We start from the raw sequence: 18,037 nt of genomic DNA on the forward strand, positions 1-18,037 counted from the left end.
ACTGTAAAGTCCTGGGGAAAATTCTGGCGGACCGATATGCGCAGGTCATTCGCCCACTGGTCCACCCCGACCAATGCGGCTTCGTGCCGGGAAGAAACACCTCCCAGAATCTCCGTCGTGTCTTCCATGTCCAGGATCAGGTGCGTGACCGATTTCCTCGCGCCGCCTGTCTCATTATGGACCTAGAAAAGGCATTTGACACCCTCACTTGGCCCTATCTCTTCTCTGTCCTGCGGCGCCTTAATATCGGTCCGACACTCATGGCGTACACACGCCTCCTGTATACCGATCTCACCGCCCGAGTACGGATCGGGAAACATATATCACCAGCATTCGGAGTTCGGCGGGGCACAAGACAGGGGTGCCCCCTGTCGCCGCTCTTATTTGCGTTAGCGGTCGAGCCGCTGGCGGTTCGGCTGCGCCTGGAGGGTGTAAACTGGGGCATTCCCCTCGCGGACGACATGCATTGCGTGTCCATGTACGCGGACGATCTCCTCATATATGTCCGGGACATCGAAACGGACCTGGCCCCCATAGGAGCGACACTGGTGGATTTTGCAGACGCCTCAGGCCTACAGGTGAACTGGGACAAGTCCACAGTCTACCCCCTACACCCGAGCCTACCCCCCCGGGAGGTCGAACTCGGTTCACATACACTCTCATGGTCCGCGGAGGCCCCCCGTTACCTCGGTGTCCGCTTATACCATTCTCCGGCGGCCATGCTGACGGGTAATCACCACGCAGTGCTGGCTAGTCTGCGCCCGACTGTCGCCTTTTGGAATAGACTCCCCCTGGCCCCGATAGGACGGATAGCCCTAGCTAAAATGGTGATGCTTCCCCGACTCCTCTACCACTTCACGAACCTACCGGTTATACCACCCAGGTCCTTCTTCCGCGCTGTCGATTCCCTCTTAGGAACCCTCATTTGGGGCGGGGGCCGTCACCGAGTTGCCCTGAAAACCCTCCAACTTCCCACGACGCAGGGTGGACTCGGAGCTCCATCCTTCGAGGCGTATTTCCTCACGGCACAACTCCAATGGCTGTCTTACTGGACGGCGGACCGTTACCCTCAGGAGACTGTCACTTCGGCCGGCAGAATCACAACCCCAGAACTCACCCGCCTCCTCCTTCCGGGCACCAGGCCCCGGCGCACATATCCTCTTCAAGTGACGATGGCGCGCCGGTGCATGATGCGAATCCACCGGCTGTCCCCTAATAGACCTCCGTACTCCCCGCTACTGCCACTGATAGGCGGCCCCAGACAGGACTCTTACTTCACCGCTCCACTGCTCACCGAGTGGTCTCTCTGTGGCATCACGGATTTGGAATCACTCTACGAGGAAGGCCAGCTAAAATCGCTGGACCGCCTGACCGCTGAATACGGACTCCCCTCAGGCCAATTCCTCAGATATAGACAGCTGCTCGACGGATACCGGCCCCATTTCAATCTCTGCACCGGCGAGCCAGACACGCATCCAGTAATACACACAATCCTACAAATGGGGGTGGGACGCCACTTAATCACCTGGTTATATAAGTCCATCCGGGAACTCTCACATACTCCCCTTACCACTTTGAGAGCCACATGGGAGGAGGACATAGGTCGCGCACTACACGATTCTGAATGGACTAAAGCACTGGAGGCCCCTAAACGAGTCTCTAGAAACGCCCGCTTCAAGAACATCCAATACTACATCCTACACAGGGCATACCTCACCCCAGCGCGCCTGCAGAAGTTCTATCCCTCCACTACATTCCTATGCCCCAGATGCTGCTCTCCTACGGCGGACTTTCGACACATGTTCTGGAGTTGCCCCAACCTTCACCCCTTTTGGCGGGCGGTACATGACACTCTGGCGGACCTCACGGGTCTCACTACACTAGCTACCTGGGAGTCCAGTGCACTAGGCATCTTTCATGTTCCCAAGAGAGACCCAGTGCGCAGACGTTTCGTATCACTAGCACTCCTGTTGGCAAACAGATGTATAACCATGCGCTGGCGCTCCCCGGAAGGTCCCCCTGTAGCGGCATGGAGGGGCGCGGTCGGTAAATGGGCGGCGGCGGAAGAGGATGCCCTTAGAGAGGAAGAAGCCAGGGGTGCGCGTAAGGTTCCCTTGTCCATGGACTGGGCCATGCTCCTCCACAGCTTCCGACAGTCCACATATGCAGAAGGCCAGCCTACTCCTCCCCCCCCCCCTACCCAAGAGAATCAATAGCCTCTACATGGTACCAACCGTCCCAGGACCGTCTCCCGGCACCCTCTACATCCTGATCAAACTCTCGTATGCCTCGCCACCCACCTTGTTGCCCACATCCCCGAGGGTACTCACCCCCTGCTCACCCCTCTTGTTCCCCTCCCTCCCCCTCTCATGGTGCGTAGACCAACTAGCTCCGAGGCCCCCCCCTGACGCCCGTCGCCAGTATCCCCTTGCCTAGACCCTGCTAGCGCCTATAAGCTTCCCACCCACGGTTTTTGTCCCCCTCGTTATCAGGTGCCACCACTGTATGGACAGTGCAGACCTTGATCCAACGCTCTCAAGGTGGGATCCTATATACCCGCTATTATCCACCGCCCCATTGGCGATATAGATTCACTGTTTCCCGACCTGCGGACATGTTTGCACGATCTACATTGATCATTCAAGGAAATGTATGTCGGCGCCAGTTATGTAGATACTAAAAAACGTTGCACGCCTGACTGTTCGTGGCTGAATGTTGAGGCCACGTCAGCAGATCAATTACACTGTACCTATATACCTTGATGCAACAATAAAATAAATTTCAACAAAAAAAAAAAAAAAAATAACACATTTTTTGCACATGGTATTTTGCACAGTTTTGAGAAAAAATTAATATTGCTGCTATGCACTGCAATTATTTTGCGAATCCCTTTTGACCAGAGTCACTAATTAGCGATGGAATATATGCATTAATGCAGTTATGTCAAAATTGTTATATTGCACTTTATTTGTATATATGGATTTATCCAGAAATTTCATATTGCCCTTTGGACCAATTTGGTTGAGATTAGAATGTGATTTCAATTAAATGTTTTCATGACACAAGTGTTAAAACTAAATTTTCGTTCTATCAAATTGTATAGTATGAATTATTTCAGTAGGTCATGATAAGTGGTCCTGTGGTCAGAATCAATCAATATGTATATATGTGTAATACTCAATTGACTGTTTTGTTACCATCACGCAGTCTGTTTGCTATGTCTATAACTAGCTTGCTAAACATGTGACCGGAATGGGAAGGGCATATTATTTAAAAATGGCTACAATCAGTCACAGCCTTTATGTGATCAAGGGCGCCTGAGCCCGAAACGCGTCATCTGCCGTATGCTGTTGAGGAGGTTGTAATAAACATCTTGCCTACAAAGAAGTGGTTCGCTTCTCCTTCTTCGCCGCCGAGGTCTTTGGTGGAGGTGGACGGAGTGGTTTTGTTGATATATATATATATATATACATATATATATATATATATATATCCACACAAAGATTGCCTCACGAAGCAAGGAACCAGAGGGACACAGCAGGGAGCCAGGAAGAATCATTTATTTGCAACACGGAGGGCATGACGCGTTTCGGCTGGAGTGCCTTAATCATATGCCATTTACCAGGAAACCAACACCAGACGCTTTTCACCTGATCCATCTTCTTCCATTGGTGGAAGTCCAGCAAAGTCTGTTAGTCACGTGCATAACGCATCGTACATCTTTAGACTACGTTTCCCAGAAAGCATCCTCACAGCTGGCCAGGTAAGCGTTTGTGATCGACTTTTTAAATCCCCAAAGTGAGTGCTGGTGATCGTGACAAAGCGTGAATGGGTGCAGTTAAAATGTCTCGGTTTCCCTGTTGTGCAGAATTCTTCTCCCTGGTCCCCGTACGCCTCACCATCATTATCCAAAGTTCTGTGATACTGGAGACGTTTCTGCAGTGAGTTTGCCTCTGCGTGAAGTCACGGACTGATATTACAGCAGTAAATAACTGTCTTTGGGATGCGGGGGCCAGAGCGTTTCCAATACCTTGGAGACGAATTAACTGTGAAGCATTTGCCCATGACGCTCCGGCCACAACTTGAGGCGGGTCCCCCAAAGCGCGCCAGGGGCTAGCGCGCAAAGTATCCACACAAAGATTGCCTCACAAAGCAAGGAACCAGAGGGACACAGCAGGGACCCAGGAAGAATCATTTATTTGCAACACGGAGGGCATGACGCGTTTCGGCTGGAGTGCCTTAATCATATGCCATTTACCGGAAACCAACACCAGCCGCTTTTCACCTGATCCATCTTCTTCCATTGGTGGAAGTCCAGCAAAGTCTGTTAGTCACGTGCATAACGCAGCCTACATCTTTAGACTACGTTTCCCAGAAAGCATCATCACAGCTGGCCAGGTAAGCGTTTGTGATCGACTTTTTAAATCCCCAAAGTGAGTGCTGGTGATCGTGACAAAGCGTGAATGGGTGCAGTTAATATTTGTATATATATACATAAAAAATAATTTCTTTCTTTATTTGGATGCAAACTCGTCCATAAAAGATACGATAATACAAAAAAAATTGAAAAATCATTACACACAGTTAAAACATTCCCAGCTTTTAAAACAATACAGATTAATAAAACTCTGAGGATCTAAAGCTGTACACACCATCACGCTAAAAGTGGCCTTAAGAGTGCAGGACATTCAGAGACCAATCAATTCTAGACAGCCTATATCGGTGAGCTGCCTGCAAAAAGCTTATCACTGCACAGAGGGTATAGGGGTTTGGTAACAACTGCAAAGTGCAGGAGTGCCACTTTAGCCAGCCTAAACATTATACTCTTTAGCAGGGGCCAGGGGAATCAATTTCTTGGCAGTGAGAAAAGTTTACACATTAAGACAAAGCGATGCGTGTCCTGTGGAGATCTGAGATCCCAGCCACAAGGGCCTCTTTGAGTTAAAGAAAAAGCAGGGGATGCTAAAAAAAAGTGGTGAATTTGAGTAAATCTAAAGCGTGTAATTAAAAAACTTTCATGAGCGCTAGAAAGTGGAAAAAGGTATGGTTCCATACCCGACACAGATTTTACCTATGCATAAGTCCTCACTGTGGGTTTACTGAGCTCAATATTTTCATGCTGCACAGTGGAAAATGTATGGTGTAAGTCTTTTGCGATGTTAACATCCCCAGGGTTTAAAGTGTTGTGAGCGAAAAAAATGTCTGCCCTTCCTATAGACTGGAAGGATTCCTTTACATTTATATATATATATATATATATATATATTACCTACTGGCGGTCGCCAGTAGGTATATATAGTTAGGATTTTTTCTCTATGGGTTTTTTGAAAATTCTATGTCTAATAACTTTGGCGTTTGTGGACGGAATTGGCTGAAATTTTCTGGAAAATGGAACATTTTGTTTCTGAGCAGCCACTGGAAATTTGGGGGGAGTTGGTCCAGGGGGGGCCGAGAAAAAAGGGGGGTCCCAAAACGTGTTTTTAACATTGAGTTTTCCATAGGGCGGTTAGCCTCACTTTTAGCCCGAACGGCTGAATGGATTTGCACGAAACTTGGCAAAATTGTAGGGACTGGTAGCCCGATGTGCCTTTTGTAGGTCTTAATATATGTGCTGCAGTGGATTTTGAGAAAATAACGTTCAAAAAAAGATATATATCTGTAAGCGCGGACCAGGCAGCGCCCCGGTACGCGTACTTGACGCGTAACGGAACTTCGCGTAGCGAAGTTGATTGGCTCTCCGGTGTCTGTCAACATTCCAAACAGTCCGGAGCGGCCGCCATCTTGTCTCTCGGTAGGATCGAGAGACAAGAGGAGGTCAAAAGCGAAGGGGCAAATGACCTTAAGGGGGCATAGTAGATACTCCCTGACCCCCTAGGTTTGATGTGGAGGCTTTAAAGGGGCCCCGCTAAGCAAAAAAAAAAAAAAATTTTTTTTGTTTTTTTTCGTGGTTAGCGCCCGGTACGCGAACCGGGAAGCGTACTGGGGAGCGTATCACAATAAAAAATGAATGATAGACTTTTCAAATGCTGTATGTTAATTGATTGTTGGTTTTGTTGATTATTTTTTTTTTTTTTAAACTTTTTTTATTGTGTTTCATAATTTATTAAACTTTCTAACATTTCATTGTCAGAAATTTCATAATCATGGAATATAGATTGTAGTCTCTGAGGTTGTAAAATGTCCTCATTTGCAAGGAGGTTATCTACTGCTTGCACACATTGCAGTAGTTCTTGGTCCCATGTTTCATCCATAAATTCAATCTCATTTGGATCAATGATTTCTGTGTTGGACTCTGGAAGGACAATTTCAAATGAAATGTTTTGTTCACTTTCCATTTTTCCTGAAATTTGCATAAAAAAAATATATATTAGTAGAGGTAGGGCACTGTTGGGATTAATTTTAGATAGGCAGTTTTTATCAGAGAATTTATCTTTGGGCAGTGTATAGTATCAGAGTGGAAGTAGGAATATAAAAAAGTGTATCTAAATTTATAAGTACTACAGAGGGATAGTATATAACTAACAGAAAAAGTTTGCCATATTAACTTAAAGTGCACAATATACTTCAGTTTTAAAAATAACAACTTACCTTTAAAAAGAAGTTGAAGTTATTAATGAAAATCCAAATGAAATGTACACCAGGAAGTAGTAGTCAAAATGGCTGTGTTTCCTTCTCTTCCTTTATATATATTCGGGTACATAACCAATCAAATGTCAGGTAAAAAAAGTAGAAAATGAAAGTAACATTTTAATTGGTTGTCAATTCCAACACTTCAGATGTGTTTTGTGAAGTAATTTACCTCACGGTATTTAGAGAGGACTACAGGCTAAATGGCTAAATGGAATTCCAATCAAATTTGTGAAAATGGTAGGGATTGGTATGTAGTATGAGCTATTCTATATTTGGTGAAATTGTCTCCAGTGGCTTTTCTGTGAACTACTTTCCCACCTTTTTTGATGGTGCGCTTCCCAGGAAGCGACCCGGTACGCGAACCGGTGAGCGCCCTGGTACGCGAACCTTAAGCGTAACGGGAGTCCACCATTTTGTGTTTCGGTCGAATTATGATACAAGATGGAGGGCAAATAATGTTCAGAATGGGTAGAAGGGGGCACGGTAGACTTATCTTGACCCCCTAGGTTTTGTGAGGGTGGCTGAGGAGGCCCATATGTGCGAAAAAAAAAACATTTTTTTTAAAAATTTCGCGAGGTTAGCTCCCGGTACGCGTACCGGGTAGCGCACCAGGGAGTGTACTTTGTTGAAAATTAGTGAAAAAAGTTAGAGTAAAATAATAATTGTGAGTAATTAGATGTAGGGTAGCTCTGAGAAGAGCTTTTGGGTTTATAGTACATTTTGGTACTTATAAGTAGGTACCAATGCACATTTTTAAATTCAGAGTGAAAACTCTGTTGCCCTCATCTGAGAAGTGAACTCCATCTCCTCTGTAGATATCTTGCATGTAATAACGCAAGTTATTGTTGTACAGGGAGCCCATTCCATGGTCTCTCATGTAAGCTGAAACAGATTTGTTTACATGCTTCCTCGACTTCTCAATTTGTGGACAAAATTGGTTTGACCACCTCCATTTCTGTCTTTGGCATATATTTGAATATACCAAGGCAGTCTGAGGAAAAAGTGCCATTAATTGCTCAAAGGTGTCCTTTAAAAGCATTTCCAGACCTACACCAGTCAAAGTGCCCAAGTCATTACCTCCACAGTGCACAATTAACAGGTCAGGTTTTGGCAAATGCATAAAGGTTTTCACCAATGGTATCAATTGGTGACATTTTAATCCTCTCTGGCCAAACCACTTAATTTCCACATCTTGTAAATTGAGGTTAGGTAAATTCCTGCTTTCAACGTACCTTTGAGCCCAGTGAATATAACTATGACCAACAATCCAGACAGAAAACATGGTGAGAGAAGGTTCTCCTGCAGTCAGATGAAGTGTGGCAATGAAATGGCAGTTGAAAAAATGTGAGTTTGAAATGAAAAAAACTGTGGAGTTTCTGTGTTCATGAAGTAGTAACAGTGATTGGTGGATTTTGATTGATGAAAACAGAAAGTTAGGGTGTAGAGATGTGTTCTTTGAAAGATGTATTTTGAGTGGTCAATAAAAAATCATTAAATGAAAGAAAGCACTGGATATGCAGGTGCACTGAGAGTTCAGAGTTCAATTGCAACATTGTTGTGTGAATTTGCAAACACCAGAGTTTCTCCAAGAGGTGGTTGCTATGGAAAATAGGCAGAAAGGGCAGAGGGGGAAGGGTTTTCATTTGAAAAAAAGTGAGGGAAGAGTTTTGATTGGGTGACATGAGAAATATGTGTGAAGAATTACACCATTTCTGTGCTTTTGATAGCTGCAGACTCTGGAGTGCATACCTTTTGCTCTGCTGAAGACAAATTGGTGTGTTTCTTAGACTGTTTTCAAACTCAAAGTATTTGCTAAGGTGAGAAAATATTTCTTTACTTTAGATAGAGAATAGTGTGCTTTAAGGAGAAAATTATGATTTATGTGGCGCAATTTGCTAGTAAATATGCTCTCACATGTGCATGGAAATTTTTGATTTTGAATGTTTTTGTTATATAGCCATGTTAAAAGTGACGCAACCATGCTGGAAAGCCAATCAAAAAATGCTTTCATGTGTTTTAATGACATTTTAAGTCATTTTCTGATGTGCAGTGTTTAGAAATTATCAATGTTTGTGTTACATAGCCATGATAAAAGTGAACCAACCATGCAGGAAAGCCAATAAAAAAACGCTTTCATGTGTTTCAATGACATTTTAAGTCATTTTCTCATGTGCAGTTTTTTGAAATTATGATCTGAAAATCGTTTTTGGGAAAAAGGAATTGTTTTTAAATTCATGAGAAGGACATAATGGTGTATGGTTCTTTATAAGGCAATTGACTGTCCCTGATGTTATTTTTCCCATTTTAATGTCAGACCTTTCTTTGTGGCGCAAATTGCTTGTAAATATGCTCCCACCTGTACATTGAAAATTTTGATTTTGAATGTTTATGTTACATAGCCATGTTAAAAGTGACCCTACCATGCAGGAAAGCCAATCAAAATACGCTTTTATGTGTCTTAAGGACAATTTAAGTAATTTTCCCATGTGTAGTGTTTTGAAGTTATGATTTGAAAATCGTTTTTGAGGTAAAGGAATGTTGTTAAAATTTATGTTCGCCATATGCCCCCAAATTTCTTTCTCAGGGTTGCAGCAGGGTGTTCTTGAGACACCCCTGCACTTTTGGAATAAATTCCTAATTTGTGATGAGCAAATTGTTAATCGCAAATTGCACCTTCATTTATATGAGCCTCCTAGCCCATGGAAATGAATGGGTAATTTGCAATTAGCAATTTTCTCATCGCAAATTTGGAATGGTAAAGAATCGCTATTTATTCCTTAAAATTCGCTTTTTTGGAAATGCAAAATAGTTATATGATACATATGGCGGTTGATGTCTAACAAGATAAGAAGCTTATGGATACATTTATGATGACTGGTGCAATGAAGTAGAAATCACTTACTTCATTGGTAGGCCTTTACAATAAATTATCTCCTCTGTATTCTTCATCAAGCATAACTTTAATCTGCAATCCTGAGTAGGCCTCACCTTAAACAAACCTCTGGATAGGCCACATCTTATTGTCATCCTGATTTAATCATTTATTATTCTAGGGACAGATTTATGATAGGTGTATACCTCTTTTGTGCCACTTAGAAAACATTGTCCATGGGGAAATGACTTAAAATGTCATTAAGACACATGAATGTTTTTTTTTTTTAAACGTTTGCAAATTTTTTGGGTCACTTTCAACATGGCTATGTGTCTGCAACAGTCAAAATCTAAATTTGCAATGTACAGGTGGGAGCATATTTACAAGGAATGTGCTTCATGGGGAAACGTTTGCAATTTTTTTGGGTCACTTTCAACATGGCTATGTGTCTGAAACAGTGAAAATCTAAATTTGCAATGCACAGGTGGGAGCATATTTACAAGGAATGTGCTTCATGGGGAAAGGTCTTATAATGTAATATGGGAAAAATGACATTAGAGATACTGAAATGCTTTATAGAGAAGCATACACCATTATGTAATTGTCATAATTTTGCAAACCATTACTTTTCCCCAAAAACGATTTTCAAATTATATTTTGAAAACACTGCACATGTGGAAATTACTTAAAATGTCATGTACATATGGTGGTTCATCTGTAACAAGATAAGAAGCTTAGGGATACATTTATGATGACTGGTGCAATAAAGTGGACATTACTTACTTCATTGGTAGGCCTTTACATGTATTATCTCCTCTGTATTCTTCATCAAGCGTAACTTTGATCTGCAACCCTGAGTAGGCCTCACCTTAAACAAACCTCTGCATAGGCCACACCTTATCGTCATCCTGAATTAATCATTTAAAATGCTAGGGACAGATTTATGATAGGTGTATGCATCTTTTGCGCCACTGTGCGTCACTTTTGTGACGCAGTGGCGGTGCAAAAGATTTGCTATGAGGCGAGAAAATTACAAATTGATGCATTTAGGCAGATGTGTCATGGTGTAAAAAAAACGTGCCACATGAAACCGATGCAGCAGTGGATGTGCCAGTCATTTTGCGCCACTGTTCCGCCACCCATGGTGTGCTGCATTTACAATGCGGCGCAGCATGGGGCAAAAAAGGCACAGATGCGTGACGCATCTGTGCTGTAAAGGTGGCGCATTGCTGGAGTTGTATCGTAAGTGCGATGCAGCTCCAGCAAGGATCAGGGGTGCCCCATCTATACAATGCTGCGTCAAGACCTATGCCAGCTTCAAGCAGGCGCAGGGTTTTGAAGCAGCTTTCTCCTATCTGATTGTAAATGCGGCACACCATGGGTGGTAAAGCAGTGGTGCACATTAACTGGTGCATGCCTGGGGATGTGCCATTTAATATAAATCTGCACTTTAACATTTGAGTATGTGCAGGGGACACAGAGTCGTTGAGGCTTATCCAAGGTTAAGAACAGATGAGTCCTGTTCAGTGAAAAATTAGACATAGGCTTCACCTGCTCAGCATCGCTGGACATGGCTAAATAATAGCTGCAAAATGTTACTCTTGTTAAATAATTTTACTATTATAATCTGTGAGATTTGTCTCTTACTCTGCAACATCTCATTGTTGTTGTCTTTCTTTAAAGATAAAGACAACCTCAACATGAGCGACAATCTGCAATCAGTTGATTTTGACCTCATCATTGAACTTGTAATTGAAACATCAGTGGATGTTGATCCATTGGATGATTTAAATCCTGAGGATGAAGAAGAGCGTGATGAGGATGCAGATTTGTCCGAATTATATGATATAGGATGGGAAGCTGACCTGCTTGAGCCTTTGGAATTATAAACATTTATTTTTAAAATTTATAATCAATAAAAAGTAAAAAGGTAAACCGTTTAATTTAAAAATAAAGACACCTTCAAAAACAGGTTATGTGTAGTGTCTTCAATAAAATATTAAAATATGCTCATAAAATTAGATCAGATTCACATATAAAATAGCATAGGTAACATAAATATAAATCTCATTTCTTTTCTGCTATTTCTGTATTGTAAATTTGCAAGGACTAAAAAATCTTCTATTTAAAATGTCAAGTAGTGTGTTATGTTTTTGATCACTATTACTGATTTACTGTTTGATAATAATGTTTAATAACATTTTTATTATATTTTTCCTCAGATTCAACTATGCCTACAAAAATAAGAGAGATGAAGGCTGCAAAACGTCAAAGACAGCAGGAGAAAAAAAAAATGCAGCAGTCCTCTAACAAAAAGATTTCTCAAGCGATGAAGAAAGCACCGGGTAAGAGCTCTAAATATTTCATAAAAAATATTTCTAATAAAAAAAATATTAGTACAGAAAATGTTTCAATCCATAACAACACAAGTAAATCAAATGGAAAGAAAAGGACAAATGAAAATGTTACTGCTAGAGCAAGAGATAAATCTGTGCATGATAGTAGAAGGAAACAACAGTTTACGGAGATTCGTAAACGAATGTTCCGTAACAGGATAATTGGCAATTTGTTAAAAAATATTAAGAAAGGTCAACAGAAATTAGTTTTTTATAGGAGAAAAAAAAAAGTTGAGAAAGTTATTGATCAGGCTTTTGAAATTAAACGTAAGTTATTTATTTTGATAATCAATAGAATTAGGAAGCTAAACAAGGCAATTTTTGATTTCAAAAGAAATAGTAGATGGAAGAGAATAGTTAATCGTAGTAATTTTTGTGAAGTTTTTTCTGGAGAATGGATACATAGTTCAAGCTGTGAGGCATTTTTTAATGAAGAGAGTTATTTCCAGGATAATGATTTGGTGCATGCAGTTGACATCAGTGGTCGTGCTTATGAAGTGAAAGATGGTTGTCCAGTTGAAAAAGAAAAACTTGTGACAACAGAGGCAGAAGAGTTGTTAGGTAATGAGGTTTTAGGAAGACGTGCTAAGGGTCCTGTGTACACCTGGAAGTGTAGTAGTATTTGCAGTGTGCGACAGGATTCCATCAATTTGCTTTGTGATTTTGTACGGTCATTTAACAAGAAAAGTTTGAAGCAGAAAATGAGGTTGTTGCAAGAATTAGATCCTTGCAGAGTGAGAGAAGTGACAGGTTTGCATGGTCATTCACTGGCTTGTCTTTCCAGGAGAGTATGCCAGAGTGTTTTTCATCATTTCAGGATGCTAGCAGTGCATCATAACAAAGTGAGGAAGTTAGTTAGAATGTTGTATTATGCTAAGAGTCCAGCAATTATGCTGAAACAATTATGCGCTGCTCTTTTGCATGGTTCTGAAATAGATGTGAGGAATATATGTGAAGAAATTGAGTTTTGTTACTTTGGAAGTAAAGAGGAGAATGTTGAAATTGAGCAAGAAATAGAGGGTCATTTGGAAGATACTGTACATGTTTCCAGTACAGATAATTTCCAGAGGGAAATTGCGACGTTTGACATGAAATCAAGTGAGAGGCCTAATTTCACTTGTGTGTGTTGTCGACGCACTTATTATAAGAATCAGACTAAGTTAGTGGATTTATATGCAAAAAGTGAAAGGGAAAATAATAGTGAATGGAAGGATTTTGCAACATACTTGATGGTAGAAAATTGTTTTGATTTGGGATTGGATCAACGTGTGTGTACTTATTGTTGTAACAAATTAAAACAAAACCAGATGCCTGCTAGAGCAGTTCATAATAATCTGGAATTGGTTGAGATTCCTTCTGAATTGAAGGATTTAAATACTTATGAATCTATTTTGATTCAAAGTATCCATCCCTTTCAGGCTATTGTAAGAATGGAGCCAAAGACAGGGAAATTGCCTCCATCAGATTTACAGAGAGGATTAAAGGGAAGAGTTGTTTATTTGCCTCTAGATTTGAAGAAAAACATTAACACAATTGGAGTAGAAAAAGTGGAAGAGGAACCTCTGGTTATCTTAGTTAATGGGGTTCCGACAAAGAATAAGAAAATATGGCAAGATTTAGTAGATGTTAGGAAAGTTAAAAAGGCAACATTGTATTTGAAAAAAAATAATAAATACTATAAGAATGTATATGTTGCAGAAGAGGAAGTAAGTGAGGAAGAGGATAGCGATTTGTGTGCTGGTCAAATTGAGAAAGTAGAACCCTCTACTAGTGAGGAAATATATGAACATTATAGTGTTCATCCTTTGCATTCAAAGGAAGTCATGGGGAATGCTATTGAGTTGTTTCAAATGAAACAAGCCAAAGGGAGTCCCATTAGTGTTTGGGAGGAAAGTTTGGAAGCTCGGTGTTTCCCACAGCTTTTTCCAACAGGTCAGGGAGGAAGATATGATGAGCGACCTCATCAAATTCCTGCTTCTGAATACCGGACTTTGCGATTGTATGCAGGAGATGCTAGGTTTCGACAATGCATTCCTTATTTGTTTCATCTCCTGTTTGAAAGCGATCTGTCTGGACTGTCATATGCAGTGAACCACATCTTGAAAAGTGGTATACACATGCAAAACATCTCGGCAAGTGATTTTATGGATAAAGTGAATGTCCAAGATAGTATTTTGGATTCTCACCTGATTAATCTCATGGCGTGTCAGCGTGGTACTAATGAGTACTGGTACCGTCGTCATGGTGATTTAAAATGTATGCTGAGGAACTTAGGTACTCCCACATGGTTCCTCACTCTGAGCTGTGCCGAGTATGGCTGGGAAGACTTACTTGAATTTCTACGAGAGGCAAATGCTAACGTAGAAAACATCGAATTCAAGACACCCGGAGAACTGTGCTCTTTGGATCCAGTCAATGTATGTAGGTACTTCAATCATAGATTTGAAGCTATGATGTCTTTCATCATGAATAAGAAGAATCCACCTCTTGGAGAGGTGTTGGATTTCTTCTGGAGAAAGGAGTACCAAGCAAGAGGTGCTCCTCATATACATATGTTGCTGTGGATCAAGGATGCACCTAAATTTGGAACGGATCCAGATGACTCAGTGATGAGTTTCATCCAACAGTATTCTACGTGTGCTGTTCCAAACGCAAAGGAGAAGAAAAGCCTAAGAGAAAAAGTTCTGCGTTTCCAAAGCCATCGATGTGGAAAGTACTGCCGTCGTAAATTCCGAAACAAGGACAAGTTCTACACTAAATGTCGTTTCGGCTTTCCACGACCGGTGATTTCTAAAGGAAGAGTAAACAGTTTGATGTCTTCGCTGCGACACAATGTCATGAAGAAATCACCTAAAAACACTTACAATTTGAAGAGGAACGAAGAGTCCAAGTACATCAACGACTACAACCCGGTGATTTTGTCCATGTGGAATGCTAACATGGATATACAGTTTGTGGCTGATAACTGTATGGCTGTGGCTCGGTATGTGACGTCTTACATCACCAAAAAAGAGAAGACAGAATTGAAGGATATGTGGGAGGACATTTCCCATGAAAAGAGCCTCAGCAAGAAGTTGTACAGTTTCAGTCTGAAGATGTTGTCGCATCGAGAAATCGGAGCGTACGAATGTTCTGACCGGTTGTCTTCAGCAAGTCTCTATGCCAAGTCCAGGAGTATCGTTTGGGCGAGTCTTGGTCTTGCTGCAACGCGTAATCGAGTTCTCAAACCTGTGCGGGAAATTGAGTATTTGGCGGAAAAGGAGCCAAACAGTACCGACATTTTGAAGACAAACATGTTGGATACATATTATCCAAATCGAAGCAGTCACCTAGAGAATGTTTGTCTGTATGAGGTTCTGCAAAATTACATGTTCAAGAGGAACATCAAAGAAGATACTGAGAAAGGAGTGTATGCTGTAATAGGAAGTGAGGGATGTCTGGTGAAGCAAAGAAAATGCCACTTGATAAACCATCGAAAATTGAGTGGCGAATCTCCTGAAAAAAAGGAGTTTTTCTATTTAGCACTTTTGCAACTTTTCAAGCCTTGGCGTGCAGAAGAGGAACTGCTTGGAGATTTCCTCTGTTATGAAGACTCTTTCAATGCCGCCAAGGAGACCATAGAATGTCCTGCTTTTCCCAAATATGTAGAAATGTTGAATGCGGAAATTGAGCAGGAAGCAACGATTGCAGCCGAGATTGCCAGAGACAGTTCTCAGGACAGTCAGAGTTCTGCTTCATTGAGTCAGGATCCACTAGGAGGACCTCTTATTGAAAATGAAGCTGCCACTGCTATGAATGAGGTGGAAAGAGCCATGGCACATGCTCAAGAGGATGCGGTTAACTTAGAAGAGTTGGAAAGGCAACTCAACGTTGAGCAGAGGAAAATATATGACGAAGTTACCATGCAAATTGATCATGGATTAAGTCATGATAAGAAAGAGTGCTCATGTACGTCGTTGAAGCCTGTCCGACTGTACGTGAGTGGAGAAGCGGGAACTGGAAAAAGTTTCCTCATTAAAGCAATTTCATGCTATTTGCAGGAAAGGACAGAGTCATCGCTGTCTTGTGTTGTCACTGCTCCAACTGGACTGGCAGCACATAATATTAAAGGGATTACTTTACATCGTTTACTGATGCTGCCAGTGGAGCATGACAACAAATTAGAATATCACAAGCTATCTGGAGATGCTTGTTTTGAAGTTTCAAGAATCTTGAGGAAAATGAAACTTCTTATCATTGACGAAGTAAGCATGGTTTCCAATGTCATGCTTGCCTTTGTGCATTTGAGGATGCAAGAAGTTCTCAAAACAGAGTATGATGTGTTATTTGGTGGCAAACACATCATTGTTTTCGGAGATCTTCTGCAGCTGACACCAGTGAAAGGGCAACCTGTGTTCAAAATGCTCACGCATGAAGATACCAGGAAGTGCCTAGGCAGCATTGGCAACGTCAATATATGGTTAAACTTCAATTATGCTGAACTGCATGAAAATATGCGTCAGGCAAAGGATGAAGTTTACAAGACTATTCTACAAGATGTTAGAATTGGAAAAGTGACCGAGCATGGGAAAGAAGCTTTACATGCACGATTACTGTCAAATTTATATCCAGAACAAGATGTTGTGCCTGAGAATATTTTTCAGAAAATTACTGATAAGAAATCTGGAATATGTTTGATGCCAACTCTTGCAGAATGTGCCAAATTTAACAACAAAATGTTGCATTTAGAAAAGCAAGAGATTGTGAAAGTGGAAGCTATTGATAGAGTAGAGCATATGGGATCAACAATTATTTTGTCTGAGAATCTGAAATCAAAATTGGATTCATTAGAGAAGACTATATCTAAAACTGCAGGTTTTGAAAAGACTCTGAATGTGTGCTTGAACTGCCGTATAATTTTAAGAAGGAATTTACATGTTGAAAGAGGTCTGGTAAATGGATCAATGGGTAATGTTGTTGATTTTGTGAAATACAGAAATAGAGATGGAATTGAATTTTTAAAAATTAAATTTGATGGCATTGAGGAAGTACAGCTAATTGCTCGTTGTTCTGCTAGATTTTTGCTTGTAAAAGACTTATATGTTCGTCGTAAGCAGTTTCCTGTTTGCTTGGCATATGCGGTGACAATCCATAAATCGCAAGGTTTAAGTGTAGACTGTGCATTGGTGAATATTGGCAGTTCTGTGTTCAAGGAGGGTATGGCATATGTGGCATTGTCACGAGTTAGGACTTTATCGGGATTGTACTTGATTGAGTGTGATGTCACAAACATTTGTGCTGATCTAGATTGTGTTAAGGAATACAATAGGTTAAGAAGAGAGTATGCGCCACATTTGCCTCAGTTTCCTTTGTTTGAGAAACGTCTGGTAGGCCGGAAACGAAGAAATGAGAACAATACTGGGGAGGTTGTAGCAAAAAGACAAAAAGTGAATGAACCTAAAATTACAAGCAGAAACAAAGAGGATTCTGTTGAAGATGTTGTTGGTTTTCAGTTTGAAAACAGTTCTGGTGTCAACTGCTATGCTAATGTAGTAATTAATGTTTTGTTTTCTCTAAAAAATGTAAAAGAAGAGATTGTGGTCAATTCTGATCAAAGATTTTGCAGTTTGTTGAATTCTGTGTTAGAGAAATGTAGCACAGATAGAACAAAAATAGAAAGTGTGTCTGAAATTCGAAACCTGTTAGACAGATGTTCAGGGCAAACACAATTCTCTCAAAATATTCAGCAAGATTGTCAGGAGTTTTTAATGTATATGCTTGATGTATTACATGCTGAAGGTGTAGATGTAGATCAGCTGTTTGGGCTTTCTTATCAATGGCAGCATGACTGCGAGAACTGTATGGTATCAAGTACTACTAGTGTAGACTCAGAAAGATTTATATATTTAACTTTGCCAGACAGTAAATCAGTCTCCTTTAATAAGCTAGTAAAAGCTGCTAATCACAGCATGGAGTGTAGCCAATGTAAATCTGAAATGATGTCCACATTATTTATACGAACATATGGCCAGTACATCATTTTAATGTTCCAACGATGTAGGCCTGATGGAACAAAATTGACAACTTTAATAAAAAATTTTGTAGCTTCGCAGTTGTCAATATCAGGAAGGACTTTTGTAACTACAGCAATTATATATCA

Source organism: Lissotriton helveticus, chromosome 8, assembly GCF_964261635.1.
Source record: "Lissotriton helveticus chromosome 8, aLisHel1.1, whole genome shotgun sequence".
Taxonomy (NCBI): domain Eukaryota; kingdom Metazoa; phylum Chordata; class Amphibia; order Caudata; family Salamandridae; genus Lissotriton; species Lissotriton helveticus.